Here is a 12,852-nt window from a genome sequence, read left to right as displayed (position 1 = left end):
CCTTTTTCGGATAATACCGGATTTTAGGGTTCTTTATATGTATGAAAACCTTGATACAATTCCTACTACTTTATTTAACCCAAATAAGGTTTTTGGAAAGTTAAATTTTGACCTAAATTTGACTTGCGTTCCATCGTATTGCCTCGAAATATCGGGTTTTCACAGCCTGTTTGAGGAGTTGGGCCCAATTTGGAAAATTAGGCCATTAGAAGGCCTTTAGTGGGTCATTAGTGGGCTAGGAAAGATAGGATAGAATTGGACCTTGGGTATGGTCCAAATTAGACCAATGGGTAAAATGGTCATTTTACCATTTTACCCCAAGAAGTATTATGGATTTTGACTAAGTGTTGTTATGATAATGATAGTCGAGGAGTCATCGGAGCAGCTGTTAGAGATTCCTTTTTGTGATATTCGACACTTAGCTTTACGAGGTGAGTTACCTTCTAGTAAGGGTGGGTTGAAGGCACCAATGCTAGCCCACTAGTAGATTGATTATAGTAGAGATGATTGTCTTTGTGATAATTATCCGGTATGCCACTATCTGTTATGCTCTTTGAGTGAGTATGTTGTGATGTTATGTGATAATGGTAGGAGGGGAATAGTCCCTGGACCCGGTTGAGATATATCGGCAGGGTAGATCGGGCACCCAGATATGTCTGACAGTATGATATGCTATGTTATTATGTGGTAGTGGTAGGGGTGAAATAACCGGAGGGTAGGTCGGGCACCCATATATTCCTAGAAAGGTAGGTCAAGCACCTATATATGCTTAACAAGGGGTAGATCGGGCACCCCGGTATGCCTGACAATGGTAAGTTGAGCACCCAGATATGCTCAGCAAGGTAGGCCGGGCATCCAAATATGCCTGGCAGTACGTTTATTGTATGGTATGTGGTATAATGGGGGAACTCACTAAGCTTTGTGCTTACGATTTTTATTTTTGGTTTAAGGTCCTTTTTCTTCGAAGGGAAAGGAGTCGGTACGGTAGTAGCGTATCACACACACGATTTCCGCATATGAGATTCTTGGGATTTGTACTCTGACATTGTTACTATGTTATGACATGATTTTGAGACTTATGCTCTATGGATTTTTATGAGATGAAATAACTTGATGATATTTTCTATAAATTGTTTTATAAATTGCTATATCAAAAACGAAAATTTTGGTCTAGAATTTTGGGATGTTACAAGTTGGTATCAGAGCTTTGGTTTGAGGGATTCGGACACACCTTCGGGGGTGTCTGGACTCAAATCGAGGGTTTGAAATATTTTTAAGAAAATAGTTTTTCTAAAATTTAAAATAAAGAGTTTTGAGAAAGAACAAGGTGTGTGATGCGTGCAATCGGCCTAGCTCAAGTAAGTTTTCCCCAAGGTACCCATACATGTTTATTATGATATATGATATGATTATGATAACTGCATGCTAGATTAGGGCTGAAGATCTAGGAAGGATGCCTTATATGCCTATTATATGTATGAGAACTGCATGCTAGATTAGGGCTAAGGATCTAGGAAGATGCCTTATGTGCTTGTTATATGTGCTTACTAAATTACATGCTATAATTGTTTAGTTAATAATATGATGGCCTGAATAGATTATGCTTGGTTCGGTTACTCAATGCTCGAATGTTTCTTGCTTTGTGCTTTTAGGAGTTCTAGTTATCTTTAACTAACTAGTGAACGAATACGTCAAGTTACATATTGTGAGGACTAAATAATTTCAGAAGGTTAGGTCTAGCCCTATTTCGCAGCTCTTGTTTGAGTCCAACCATTGTAGTGTAGGACCTCTCATTCGAAGAATTATTTGATCTTAGTGATATGTAATGGTATTCGCGAGCTAGTTAGGTAAAGGTAGCAGGGATTCCTTATGCAGCTGATGAAGGAGAGTAGGTCGAAGAGTTACCCTAGGGTAAGCCTAGGATAAGATTAGTGCAGCGAGCAGTAATAGTAAAAGAAACTTGGTGAAGTCAAGGCAATCCTTGAGAAAAGTACAGATAGATGTAGAAGGTAATATGGGCCCGTACTACTGAAAGCAGAGGATCCATACTCAAGTCAAAGAGGGCTGAGATAGAACCAGGGAACTTGTAGAGTGTGTGACACCTCTTGAGATTATGTATGACCCTGATGATTATATGGTTTCTTTCAAAATGGCGGTGACACGTCACGGAGAAGGAGGTTCAGGGTCTGGGTCAGGATCGGGTTCAGGTTCGGGTGCAAGTTCCGAGCCAGTTGATGACGGACTACGCGAGTTCATTGCATCAGAGATTACGAGAGGCATCCTTGAGGAGACCCTGGTGATTTTTGGGTTGATCAAGGAAGGGATCATCGAGTCGATGGAGGATCTTCTCAGGGCGTTCAGGAGCGACATGGCCTCTAGCCAGACAGGGACGCGCACACTCTCCTTCAAGGATTTTTGGGGATGTGGTGCGCCAGACTTCCACGAGGTGAAGGACCCCATTACGGCCAGGAGAGGGATTGCAGACATGGAATCTGCTCAGTTGACGGGCTTTTGCCCTGAGGGGTCGAAGGTCCGGTATGCTGCGGGTTGTTTGAGAGACTGAACTCGAGATTGGTGGGAGGCAGTCAGTGATTCGTTGGGAGCCCCAGCCATTGAGGCTATGACCTGGTCAGACTTTGTGACCAGGTTTAGGGCTAAGTTTACGCCGACTGTGGAGCTTCAGCAGCTGGTCAGGGAGTTTCTGGATATGAGGCAGACGACTGAGACGGTGGCAGAAATTACCGCCAAGTTTAGGGAGAGGGCCTTACTAGTGCCTCAGTACGCGGGTGACGAGGAAATGAGGAAGACCCAGTACTATGACATGTTGAGAGCAGACATCCGTAAACATGTCAGCTACTTAGCATGCCCGACTTTGGAGGACATGATTACCAAGGAGAGAGAGAGAGATGGAGATTGATATAGAGCACATCTGGAAGAGGAAGGCGGGGGCTGGGCAGGTTACTGGGGTTTTGGGGAAGAAATCCAAGGGATCCGACACTAGGTCGAAGGGCCATTAGGGCCAGAGCCACTGTCGGAAATGTGGCAGGCCACATGAGGGAGTTTGCAGAGCTAGGGGCTCGGGCTGCTACAATTAGGGCAAGACTGGGCACTTTAGCAAGGATTGTACAGCCCCTACCCCTACTATGTAGACGTCAAACCTAATTTGCTTTCATTGAAATCAGAGGGGCCATAAAAAGGCTAACTGCCCTCGACTGACATCAGGAGTGTCGGTGGCAGCGCCAGCTCCAGCAACCCTACAGATCACGGATGGTCGACAAGGCAAGACAAATGCTCCAGTGGTGAGGAGCAGAGCCTTCCAGCTGACTGTCAAGAAGGTGCGTGCTACACCAGATGTGGTGACGGGTATGTTTTCTTCTCCCTAAATCTTATTACATGTCGGTTATGATATTTATGTTCTATGTTTTATGTGTTTTGTTTTGGATCGTTCCATGTGAACAGTATCCCAATACAAGTGTTATTCAACTCGGGGGCTACCTAATCATTCTTCTCTCTTGCTCTTAGCAAGAGGTTTTCTGAGTATTCAGGCTTGTTGGATTGCCCTTTAGAGGTCGAGATTGCCAACGACCGATCTATCCGGGCATCGGAAGTCTACAGGGATTGTGTCTTGAGGATGTATGACGAGCGTTACCTCATGGATTTGGTTCGCATTCCATTGTGTGGGAACAAGGTTATCATCGACATGGATTGGTTGAGCCCTAATAGAGGTAGTGATCGACTGTGTGCAACAGTAAGTACGTGTCAGGACTCCAAGTGGGGGAGAGTTGGTGATTCAGGGCGAGAGGCCGCAACGTGGACCAGCTTTGTGCTTAGCAGCAAGGTCTAGGCACTACCTTCAGCAGGGTTACATAGGGTATCTCGCCTACATTATGGATACCCGGGAGGCGGGTGAGCCGACCATGAGAGATCTGCCAGTAATGCGAGAGTACCCGAACGTATTTCCAAAGGAGCTGCCTAGAATACCTCTAGAGATAGGTGGACTTAAGGATCAACGTAGTCCCTGGTGTGGCTCCAATAGCCATGGCACCATATCGGTTGGCTCCTCCTGAGATGCAGGAGTTGTCTACACAGCTGCAAGAGCTGTTAGACAAGAGATTCATTAGGCCAAGCAGTTCACCTTGGGGATCCCTGATCCTGTTTGTGAAGAAGAAGGATGGGTCGCACCGGATGTGTATAGACTACTGGGAGCTGAACAAGGTAACGGTGAAGAACCGTTACCCACTCCCGAGGAATGATGATCTCTTCAACCAGCTACAGGGGGCATCTTGGTTTTCCAAGATAGATTTGTGTTCAGGCTACCACCAAATGCAAGTCAGGGATGAGGATGTACAGAAGACTGTTGGATTAGGTGTCTAAGCCCATAACTATAATTGGTATGTACTTGACCCGATAGTAGCATGACCCTTTTGGGTTGCCTTCACCATAGAAACTTGACTGGATGAATTATAGAGAAAAAGGTTAATTGTGATTTATTAATATATTGTAGGAATAATATATTAATTGAGAAATCATATTATTTAATTAGTATTGATCAGAAATTAATTTGGTGATCAAAAGAGACTAATTGAATTAAAGGGACTCGTATTGCAATTATCTAATAGTTGCAAGTTGGGCTTGTGGATCCCTAAGGAGGGATGAACGAAATCCTATGTATAGCCCACATAAATTTCGTCCATAAGAGGCCTACTGGAAGGATCTACTGTATTGCTTAAGGCCTAAGCAGAGAATTAGGGTTCCAGTTAAATACCCTAATTGCACAACTATATGAAGACCCCATAACACCTTGAAATCGGCCACTTGCTTCTAAGAGAATACCCTAGCTAATTTTGAGCCTCCTAACCTCTCTCAGTTATTACTGTCAAAATCCGATTTTTCTAATATGGTAATAGATATCCTAATCTAATTGGAATATAATGGTCAAATTTTAAGATAATTACTAGGTTATATGATAAACTAATTATTTATAAAATTTGAATTGGATTTATCTTATGAAATAAAATTCGATTAGGTCAAATTTAGATAATGGTAAATTTATTTGATTATCTTAATTATTTTAAATCTGATCTAGAAAGTTTTGAAAAGTTTAAAAAACTTGTCATCGAGTTTTGGAATTTAAAATTTGACCATTATATTTATCATTTTGTATGCATTTAGTCATTATTTTTGTGCACATTTAGTCCTTAAAATTTTTTTGTTTCAAATAAGTCATTTTTGTTTTTATACTTATTCAATACTAATGAATGGTTTATTTAGGTTTTTTCTCACAACATCTTATGCGGGACAATCATTGATGAGGTGTTTCAGGTTGTTGATGTTTATGTCCATCGTGATCTCAACTGCTTGGTTGCGTATGTGTTGTGGTTTGGCTTAGGTCTTATGTTCTGAACATCGTAACTTCTTCATACGATATCAGATTTTAACGATCTTTATATCCACGTGTTCGTTTTTTAATATACTACAACTTTCGTTAAGATTATACTCGTTAAAATGTAATATATTTTTACTTACTATTTTATAAAATAAAAAAAAAACATCCATACATGCATTTATAAAAAAAAACGTATGGATATAAAGATCATAAGTAAAATATATTACTTTTTAAAAGGAGCAATCTAAACGAAAGTTGTAGTAGACTAAAATACGAACATATGGATATAAAGATCGTTAAAATCAGAGATCATATGAAGAAGTTAGGACGTTCAGAACACATGACTTAAGCAACCAACAAGTCGAGATCACGATGGACATAAGCATCAATAGCTCAAACACCTCATTAATGATTGTCCCACGTAAGATGTCATGAGAAAAACCTTGAGAAATCATTCATAAGTAATGAATGAGTACAAAAACAAAAATGATTTATTTTGCAAAAATAAAAAATATTAATGACTAAATATGTAAAAAAAATATTAAGGACTATATGCGTACAAAGTGAAAATATATTAACCTATTAAGTTACTTTTACTGATTAACCTGGAGTAGCCGGTCATAAGGACTGTATGTGTAAAGTTTAACAAGTTGAAGGAGTAGATATGGACAAAAAAAAACTCAATGACCAAATGTGTATAGATCGAAAAATATATTACCATTTTAAATCATTGTCCGTATAAATAAAAAACAATCTTATCCAATATAAAATACATAAATGGAATCATAGTTGATTTTAATACTACAAAAATATATATAAAAAAAAAAAACAATTTTATCCAATATAAAATACATTTATAGAAGCAAAAGGAATCATAGTTGATTTTAATGCTACAAAAATTTACACTATTATTTGTTTATCATATATGAAAACTTTTTAACTTGAATATACCGAATCTAAATCCTAGATTTCTATATTTTTTGTTATACAAATGATATATAAGAAAAGCGAATATTTTTTTATGTTATACAAATATATAAGAAAAGCGAATATTTATCAACAAAAAGGACAAAAATGTAGTAGTAGTAAACTAAAAAAGTGTATTTTTTTTGAATAATAACTTTATGTATTAAATGCTAATACAAAACGTATTTATAACCATCCCCTGCTCATTTCAAGTAATCGTTATTAACTATATCGATAATATGACTTTCAATGCAATATGTTTCCAAAACGAAATCCTCTGCCGCTAAAAGGAAATGCAGAAAAGAAACAATTTGTCATTATTGTGAAGGACACCATTTACTGATGAAATTCGTTTTTTTATGTAACGCCATATGTTAAAGAAATGAACTGTTTTCTTGAAAACAACCATTCACTCTCGTACCCCTACACCTGAGGTTTTTTATGTAACGCCATATGTTAAAGAAATGAAATATATATATATATATATATATATATATATATATATATATATATATATATATATATATATTACAAAAATGTTAGTCATATCTTGACTTTTAAAAGGAATAAGTTACAATACTTTTTATATAAATCAATTACACATAAGTAATTTATTAATATTTGTCAAAAATTTGAAGACTATAACTAAGAAATGTAATTAAAAAAATTCAATTTGGAGCAAAATGAAAATTAATTTATTTATATAAATTAATTTATATTATAATAGAGGTTATTCGATTAAAAAAAAATTCTTAAACTAAACACCAATATTAATTAATTTACATCAATAGTATAAACATGCAATAACATAATGTATAAATATACAAATTTTATTTAAAACTAATAATTTTTTATTACATAATAACTAATAATAAAATCTAATAATTATTTTCCCAAAAGAAACTATTCGCCAAGAAATATATTTATCGCAACCGTTTTGCGCAGGCACACATCTAATATATATATATATATATATATATATATATATATATATATATATATGTGTGTGTGTGTGTGTGTGTGTGTGTGTGTGTGTGTGTGTGTGTGTTCAAATGAGAACATCTCTTAAATTGAGAATAAATTTGAACCACTAGTTTTAAACATATTTACACACTGATACTTTCTCTTTCATACAATGATTCTTTCTTACACACACACACACTCTCTCTCTCTCTCTCTCTCTCTCACTCACTCTCATTTAGAAGGTAAACCTAGACCACCATCATGCTAAATGGACCACTTTTCAGAACCACTGTAAAAACACCAAAACCATAGTAACGTCATCGGAATTACTCGACGGTCGCCTCTCCACTTCCTTAGGATCTACTTGTTCGCCACCTCCCTCTACCTCCAATCATCTGAAACCACATCCTATGCCTTTCCTTTCCCGAACCATCACCAGATCTCGTTTCACCTGCCACAAGATCCGGTTCCACTAGATCTGAAGTAGAATGTGACATAATTTGCTTTCCTGATCTGGTTCCGCGGTCCTTATTGCTTTTCGCCTTGTAAAATAGTTACATGAAAATATGCCAAAAGCCATGGAGATGTCGCCGACAGCTCCACTACCACTCCGACGTTTAAAATCCTCTTCGGTATCATCAACAAGGGGTAACGATGTTCTCAAATCCTCTTCTCTCTGATCTCTATGGTTAATATCAGAGCGTTGCCCCAAATCATTTTTTCCTCGGTGTTGACGATCAAATGTTTTGTCTCCACAAGTATTTTTTGATCACATCCTGTAACGCCCCAAAATTTCAAATACCAATAACTTAACATGGTCTTAAAACTTCTAAAATTCGAAAATTCAAATACTAATGTCATTATTAATAATAATTGCGGAAGCGAATAGAAATTTAAATAAACACTTGACGCGTTACATCCTCCTCAAAGCTTGTCACCTTCTTCAAGTCTGAGCTCTATGCTTTCCATTCCCGCTACCACTCGCTACGTTATTTCTTGGGTTGTGTGCATTTAAAGATTCTAATGGGTAAGCCTAGGGTCTAGTGAGTTCGTGGTTTTCATGCATATTGACGTCAATAAAATAAAAATAATGCAACAATTTATCAGATATAATTCTTTCCATTTCTTTCCACCATTGATGACACATTGGGGAACTATTGTCATTTCCAGGAAACAAGTCACTCCGTCGGGCACAACAAATATGCTTACGGCTGGATAAACAGAGCGTAAGCTCTCCGCCGCGTACTAACACCTTGTACGATGACTAATAATAAGACCGTGTAAATACATTTGTTCCCTATATATATGTCACCCACCATTTTCACCCCTTTTATATGAAATAATTCACAAAATTTCACACAAATATTCATAGCAATAACAACAGTAACATATAATTGTAAATAATTTAGAATCAACTTTTCATGCAAGCAACCACAAAATTCACACGAAACTCACCTTGTTGGCGTTAGGTCTTAACCAAAGTTTGTCACGCTACACGCACTCTACATTTAACCAATATATTTTTCTGAGAACATAATCCTAAAAACATCTTATGATTTCATGGTGTGGAGTTCGACTATTCGTCCTCCTTGCTTGGCCAGCTAATATATTAGTTATCATGCTCATATATATATATATATATATATATTAAAGCGTAAACTTTTTAAAGGAAACAATAAACTAATTATTTATTAAATAAATTGGGTATAATATTTAATTACCAAAACTTCAAGGGCTAGAATGCAACTCTTAATAACAATAAAAGTAATCGTCAAGATGTAAAACTGTAACGATTAAACATATAATAGTTCAAAAAGATGACAAGTGATTTATACCATTAGGGCACTTTCTATAACTGTTTGTTGGATTTGCAAAAAAAAGGTGAATGTAAATGCGTATGGATGGAACAATCAAATAGGCAGTGCTTTTGAAAACTGGCCACTAAGAAAATTTACTGTGATATATCTATTTAGGGTAAATTACATCAATCGTCCCTCGTGCATATGCCAAAAAGCGTATTTAGTCTCTATTTTGAAAAATTAACTCGGACCGTCCCTGAGTTTGTTTTTTCTTGCACGCTTAGTCCCTATGGACATGAAATGACTATTTTACCCTTATTAATTTCTTTTTTCATTTTCTTTCATTTCTTTATCAATTTAAATTATAAAAAAATACATAAAAAAATACATAAAACAAATATCCCCATAAGCATCGCAGGAAATCGCCAACACCCACTTTCTATCACCCTTAAATCATAGTACACCCTTTCCCTTCTCCCCCATTCTCACCTCCTTTGTAAACCTACATCGAATCAAATTACAATCACCACCTGCTACCACCTTCTATTACCCTCTCCATCTCGGATGACATCGTCCGGGTGACGATGGAGGCTCGGATCGATCTAAACTTCTGTTGAAAATCGATCAAAACATATGTTAGAAATCATCGATCTCAATACCCTATCTGATGGAGATCGATGGCGGCGTACAAATGAAGAAGGAGATCGACAACCTCAATCGGTTTGAAACCCTAATCGATAGCGATGATCGTGTTCGTCAAACCTTATGTTCTTGGAGGTGAAGGAGGTCGGAGACGGATCTACACTCCAACAACCACCCAAAACCCTAGTCGTCGTAGGCTTTCCTCTTCAATTCCTCATTGGCGCTCCTCCTCATTCTTCTTTCTCTGGCAAACAAACCAATCCTTCTTCCTTCTCCTGCTCACTCTTTTCCGATCATCGTTAACTCACCAACAATATACACTTCGACACCCACCCAAAACCATCAACGTGTTGTAGGTCTCCTTTTTCCCTTTCATCGAGTCTGTGTATTTTGTGTTTTTATTTTCTCGAACAGTAACGTAGTGAAATGGTGGGGAAGGTTCGTCGGAGGGTGTTCGGTGACTGTATATATGTGTGTGTTTGTATGTTTCTCTTCGATCGGTAACAGTGAAATGTAAACGAGTTGGGGAAAGTGAAGGGGATAGGGGCATTTATTATTATTTTTTAATTGAAAATGATAATATAGATAATAAATTAATTGAAAAATAAAAACACAAGGGTATAATGGTCATTTAAATTTTGGTAAGGACTAAGTTCACAATAAAATTGTTTTTCAGGGATGAAACGTGCAACGTTAAATCAAACCAGGGACGGTCCGAGTTAATTTTTAAAAATAGGGACTAAACACGTTTTTTGATATATGCACGAGAGACGATTGGTGAAATTTACCCATCTATTTATAAATCAGATGACACGTTTTGTAAGCCCACACATAGTAATTGACCCGAATTGTCCTCCTTCTTAACCCACTATTTTTTTCTATTTCTGCCATTCTTATCTTTTTTTTACAGGTTTGATTTTGTCCCAATAACGTCTTTATTGGGTGAAACCCATAAACAGTTATCTCCGCTGTTAACTAAGATAAATCCATTTTAATCTAAAATAGAATCATATAATCAAATATTATTTATATCATTTTATGCCAAGTTTTATTTTTTCAATAACCATCAAATTTAGCATCTTCATAGCCAAACCAAGGACATACGATCGATCTAGACCACAACATATATAATCTAAAGTGATATTTTCAACTAATTTAAACTAAAATTAGAAGAACTTACCTTAACTTCGAAAGAAATCTCAAATATCTTCACAACCTTCAATCTCCGAATTCTCCTTCGAATCTCAGTTGTTTCTTGCAATTCCAGTGGGGTTTTCACTTGATTTCTCAAGCTTTATATAGTTCCTAACTCAAAACTGAAGGAATCCTCTCGTTTGCTCGAATTTACAGCCATATTGAAGAATGACGGTTTTTGCCATTAATCCCCATAATTTCTCTACTAATTACCTCATTATTCCCTGATTTAATCGTATTATTATAATGATGTAATCTAATTACATATATATTTTTATAACTTAAGTTTAAGTTATCACACATCCCTAACATCTTTCTTAGTACCTTGATATCTCTTGGTTAAGGTTTAGTCGATGGTTATGCATCGATTGATTCTTGTGATAGCTGACTAGAATTGAAGTTTTCCATGGCGATTCACTGTTTTCTCTTACTCTCATTGAAGCTGTAAGTGTTTTGAAAATTATGATTTATAATTAGATTGGAGTTTGAAACTGGGGTTTTCATTTACGAGATGGTTCTCAATAAATAAGATATAGGTTGGTTGGTTTTTTTGATATAGTGGTGTTATGACACTTTACTGTTGATTATGGATATTGAAAATACGTTCATAAATGCATTTTGATAAAGTAGATATAAGCTAATAGGTTTTCTGATAAAGTGGTTATGCTACTCGTAAGCATTTTTATTTGTTCTGCTAGACATCTGGATCAAAAACTTTTGTAACCAAAGAAGGTATACATGGTTTCTTTCTCTTGCGGTGTGGCAGTGTCATAGCTTCTATTAATTGTTGTTTGATGTCTAGCGTTCTTGATGGTGAGATATTGTTTTGAGATGGGTGGCTCATGGGTTAGGTGGTTGTCATTGTTTCTAGGCTTGGGAAGATGGGTAACATAGGTGTTATGGGTGTTATCCCTAAGATGTTGGCTATTAGGATGGCCTGGAAGGTTCCCATCAAATGGATTGTGTTTAGGTTAGCAACATTCTTCTATTTGTCACCTATGTTTCATGGTCATAACTTTTATCGCCATGGATGGCATCAATGATGCAACCAAGTCTTGGATGGAGAGGTTTGATGTAGGATTTGATTACCATGGCCTTCTCACTTGAATCATTTGCTCCAAGAATTGTTGAGCACAAGGAGAGAACTATGGCATGTCATAATTCAATGGGTGTCATGGGATTGTGCTTTGACGCGCAAGTTAGAGATTTATTACTCGAGAGAGTGTATATGAGCTTTAGAGAGAATGCATGAGTAAAATGCTATTTGGTGATACCTCTTACGGAGGATGTATTTATAGTGTTTGAAGATGGAGACAATCTTATACCTTAGCACTTCATCATTACTTTGGCTTCACATGAATTAGTTCATCCTTTGTCATAGTTATTGGTATACCTTTCTTCGGCTCGGTTATGGATATGGGTTGGGCGGATTGCTTATAAAGAAAAAGAAATTATAGTATATATATATATATATATATATATATATATATATATATATATATATATATATATATATATATATATTCAAATTACCCATGTTTCTACTCAAAAGATCAAAGCAAGTGCCAAAATCAAGATAGTGATTAAGAGTTAGAATCGATAGATTTTATATATGAACAGATATATAAATACGAAATAAAATAGAAGGATATTAATTATTTCAAAAAAAATCAAATTTTAAATAAAATAAAAAACAAATTAACCGATCATTAAATATCATGCTTGGTCAACCTTGAATTTGGAATCGGTCAAACTGTAGTTGTGTTAATTAGTAAACCAACAACTTTATTTTATTTTTATTTATTATATTAGTATTATATTTTATTGATAACAAGTTGGTTGTAATCAATATAAACTTAAATGCGCAAATACTGTTAACGCTTTACACTAATTGGAAGTTGG

The sequence above is a fragment of the Lactuca serriola genome, chromosome 5 (genome assembly GCF_051521515.1).
Source record: "Lactuca serriola cultivar US96UC23 chromosome 5, Lser_US96UC23_V15, whole genome shotgun sequence".
Lineage (NCBI taxonomy): Eukaryota > Viridiplantae > Streptophyta > Magnoliopsida > Asterales > Asteraceae > Lactuca > Lactuca serriola.
This window is presented reverse-complemented; position numbering follows the sequence as displayed.